The sequence below is a fragment of the Ursus americanus genome, chromosome 13, assembly GCF_024610735.1.
Source record: "Ursus americanus isolate L20-20 chromosome 13, mUrsAme1.1.p, whole genome shotgun sequence".
In the NCBI taxonomy this organism is placed as follows: Eukaryota; Metazoa; Chordata; class Mammalia; order Carnivora; family Ursidae; genus Ursus; species Ursus americanus.
This window is the reverse complement of record NC_142139.1, coordinates 27,849,374-27,853,867: the sequence shown is the minus strand read 5'-3', so window position 1 is coordinate 27,853,867 and position 4,494 is coordinate 27,849,374. Positions and strand designations below refer to the sequence as shown.

Genomic DNA, 4,494 nt, shown 5'->3' with positions numbered 1-4,494 from the left:
TGAAAATAAAGACCAAAAGCAAATGCTTAAGCCTATTACTATGTGAGATTCTAGTGGCTAAGTAATCTCCAAAAGAGCAGTAAGCCATGATTATTGGAAAGTTCAGAATATTAGCAAAGCCTTAACTGCAAAGCATTTAACAGAGGGCCACAAATTTTGTTTTCCTAAGAGGAGCTAGAAATTATAGATATTAGGTAGTAATGCATGGAAATGGCATTACCTAGTGTGAGTGTTGCAGAGAAACTCCAGGTCACCTCTTCCTGATCTATTATTTTTCATAAGCTTCTACTATCATAGCATGGTCCTACTCTCCAGCTGTATAGGCACTCACTAGGGAATACTGGCCTCCTTCCTTCTGTAATCTGTTGACAGTTTCCATGACCAACCTGCAGCCAGTGGCTCCAAATGGGTATCTCAGGGACAGACATCCACCCTAGTTGTTAAACTTCTTTAAAGTAGGCGATCCAACCTTGGTTTTCCTAACCATGTATTTTTGTGCAAACAAATCAGAATCCATGGCTTTCAAATTAGCCAAAATCTGACCTGAGAAAACTTCCTGAAATTCAAAAGCATCAATACGAGTTAATCCTGCCTTCTCTAAAACTTCTGGAATAGCATATGTTGTCTGAGTAAAAGTTGATCTTTTGTATCCTGAGATACTTACACAAAATCCCTCAAAAATGTCCTCCATTTATAACCCGTGGCCAGAGCTTTTTCCTCTGCCATAATCAGCACTGCTGATTCACCATCGGTCAGGAAAGAAGAATTTGCAGCTGTCGCTGTACCACAGGGCTTGATGAATGCAGGTTTTTGTTTGGCCATCTGCTCCAGGGAGAAAGGATGAATGCAATTATCTTTGGTAACTGTATTTTTTCTTGGTACTCTTTAGGATACAACTTGGGAAAGGAGTCCTTCATCCTGGGTCCTTATGGTCAGGCTGTGGAAACAAGTACATACTCATCCTATTTCAGTCAGAAAAAGCAAAGGCAGTGACCAGTTGGTCTGCAGAGTGCCCATCGTCTCACCAGAGGGTGCTCAAGTGATAAGAAATTCAATCCAAATGTAGAGGTTAAAGATAGTGGCTGACCCAGAGGTTAAAGATAGTGGCTGACCCAGAGTCTTGGCCTTATTGAGATCAAGAATCATTTTCCTTATTTTCCTTGAATGACGAATAGCAATGTTCAACATGAACTCTACACCACCTCCCACAATTGCATCAAAATGGCCAGAAACAAACCAGCCAACACCTGTGGTCCTGGCTTGGTTGGCAGAGATGCAAGCTAGTATGAGCAGGATTCTTGTCAGAGAAGCCGGCTCCAAGGGCAGTCTCTCTACCACATTGCTTGTTTTCACTTCCTGTATAATCGTGCCAAAGATGATATAATCAACAACTTCATTTGGAACACTGGTCTGATGCATCAAACCTGAAAGTGCTGTTCTAGCCAAATCATGCAGTGTCACATCTTTATATGAAGTGCCTGATAGCAAAGGAGTGCAAACACCACCCACCGCCACGATATTCCTTATGTGTATCGGGATTTGACTAGTCTTCTTCGAGTCTCCCAGTTCATAGCTGGGAGGAAGAGTTCAGTGTTCTTGCTGAAAATGTGAGGGCCTTTTTTTTTTTTTTTTTTTTGGTAGCAGGAAGATTTTTAAATGTGTAAATCAAGATGGAAATCATCCTGAAATCCCCTCACCTTAGTTTCCGCCATTCAGGCTCCTGCCCAGGTAAAGGTCCAGAACGCAGTGACAGGACTCAAAAGGACCAAGAGCCGGTGGGCCTAAAAAGGACCCCTCCCACCAGCCAGCGTCTTCTCGGGCTTCCGGGTCCTGGAGGGCTGTCCATTGACTGCCTGACTAAAACCCCAGCATCTCTCCACGGGCCCCCTTCCTTCCACTGGAGAAAGAGTCCTTTACACCGCGTTCGCCTGAAATGAAGAGCAGGAGGAAGCGTCCCCCGCGACAGCGCAGCTTCAGGGGTTTTCGTCAGGAAGTGCACGGGAGCCTGGCTGAAGTGTGTGACGCGAGAAGAAAAGTCCTCTGCGGGTAGCCTCAACTGGAAGCGTTTGCACTTCCGTCCCCTTTGGGTGGAACTGGTGGCCTGCAGCGCAATTAGCAAGCAGCCTCAGCCACTTCGCTGTCTCCAGGATGCTCCTCTGCTCAGGGGAGGCCAGCCGAGGGCACCCCGGAGTCCTGGCCAGAACGCCTGTGGAGACCCAGGCAACCCCCAAACCCCACCCATGTAAAGAACTGTTTTTAACATTTCTTGCAAGACGAATCTCCTGGCCACAAATTCCATCAGTTTTTGTTTGTGTGAGGAAGTGTTTATTTTCTCCTTCACTTTTGAAGGATAATTTCATAGGGTACAGAATTCTAGCTTGGTGGGTTTTTTTTTTTTTTTTTTTCCTCTCTAAACATTTAAACATTTCACTCTATTCTGTTCTTGCTTGCATGGTTTCTGAGAGGTTGGATGTAATTTTTATCTTTGTTCCTCTGTAGGTAATATGCTTTTTTTGTTTCCTAGGACTTCTTTCAGGATTATTTTCTTCACCTTTGATTTTCTGTAGTTTGAAAATGATATGCCTGGGTGTGGGTGTTTTGTTTTGGTTTTGGGGTTTTTTTGGCATTTATCCTACTTCATTTTCTCTGAGATTTGTGGATCTGTGGGTTGGTGTCTGACATTAATTTAGGAAGATTTTCAGTCATTGCTGTTTCTTCTGTTCCTTTTTTTCTTAAGTTTTAGTTAGCAAGTTTCCTGGAGTATTTAAAAATGGTTCCGCCCTTCCTCCCCCACCAACTCCCACCCCTAAAGAAGACCAAGGGAATTTTTCTCTGGTATTTACTGTAAGAACCTGGTAGAGTTCCCTGAAGTAAATCTTACCAGAGTTGTGGAGACCCTTCTAATGACTGGATTCCCTGGGAGCTTGTAACTCAGACTTGTCCACACTGAGCCTCCAGCAGTTCTTCAGTTATAGTTCCGAATTTCCTACCCTCCCTTCCCACTCAGGTTCTCATGGTGGTTTCATCTTGGTATCTCAGCTCAGGTTACCTGAGATTCCTTGTGTTCTGTCTGTCTCTCCAGTCTTGGGGACACTGGTTTACCCTGTGCCTTCCCCTCTTTTAGGGATCCAAGAAGAGTTGATTTTTCAGTTTGTTTAGGTTTTTACTTCTTGTTAGGACAGCATGACAACTTTTAAGATCCTTATTTGCAGAACCAGAAACTGGACCTAAATATGTCAGTTTAACATATAATTGCTTGCTCATGATTTAATGCTTATATAACAAGATCTACATTCCTCCCTTGCTAGAGATATTGCAGTGCTGCACCAGTATTTCCTAAGCCAGGAGTCTAAAGTCATTTTGGACACTCAGTCCTCCTATTTCCTCTCTCATAAGAGAACAGAAAACACTAGGAGAAACTGTTTTTTAGGGATTTTTTTCTCTGCATCCAGTTGTGAAACAATGTCCTTTACCCTTTTCTCCATTATTTGTCTGCTTAGAAACTGAGTATATTTTAAATATCTCTTGTTCCCAGAAGCTCGCTGGTAAATAGCTTAACATTGTGTGTATGTGTCTTTGTGTGCATGTGTGCACATGTGTGTGTGTATGTGTGTGTGGTGTGGAGTGGAGTAGAGAGGAGCACAGAGCAGGAAGGTTAAGTTATTCTTGTATTATAATTCTTTACACGTTGTTCCCAGCTCTCAACCCCTTGCTACTCCTAAAATTATGGATCAGATGGATAACAATTCTTTTCATCTCTTGTCTGCAAATAGCTCAGAAATAGACTTTTTAAATATTGAAAGGTTAAACTTCTTTCTCACTGGGGGCAAGACAAAGGAGAGAAGAGAGAAATTCTGAGAATGTTTGTGAAGTCAAACCTAATGATTCTGTGATTTCAAAAGGGTCAAACCTATAGTCTCCATGAAACTCAGAACAGTGTCACCAGGCTTCTGCCCTGGTCCATACTCTGTTGTCCCAAAATGTACTAAAAACTGGTTAGTATCAAATACCAATTACTGAAGAAAGTTTGTTTGTTAAAAAATAGGTACATAATTTAGTCTGTCTGCTTATAAAAATGTCATGATGGTGGTGAATAGGTATAATGTCACTATATATTACTAGAACAATCATTTAATTTTTATGTTGTAGAATATATTTCTTGTTTGCTTTGTGAAAGTTTAATTTTTAACACAATTTTATTTGCATATCTTTTTGTCTCTTCTTCTAGAGAAATTAAACATTAGTGTTTCTGCCTTATTGATTTGCAAAAAATAGTGCTAGCCAGTAGCTCTGCACACTCACCAGTGTGCTATGTCCATTATTTTACTGGACTTCAGGGACCATTTTAAGCATTTATCACCCTGTGCTGTTATTCAGCAAAATGCTATGACAGTATTTGTATAGCATACAGAGACCTAAAGAACCCTGTGTGGTGTTTTTCACTCTGATTGATTTTGGGTATATAACTGCTCTCCAATGGATAAAAAGCAAGAA

The 4,494-nt window shown here is 41.6% G+C and overlaps 1 pseudogene; it reads right to left on the bottom strand.

Moving 5' to 3' along the window:
- Positions 1-268: 268 nt before the first annotated feature.
- Positions 269-1,681, bottom strand: LOC123793066 (trifunctional enzyme subunit beta, mitochondrial pseudogene; annotated as a pseudogene).
- Positions 1,682-4,494: the final 2,813 nt, after the last annotated feature.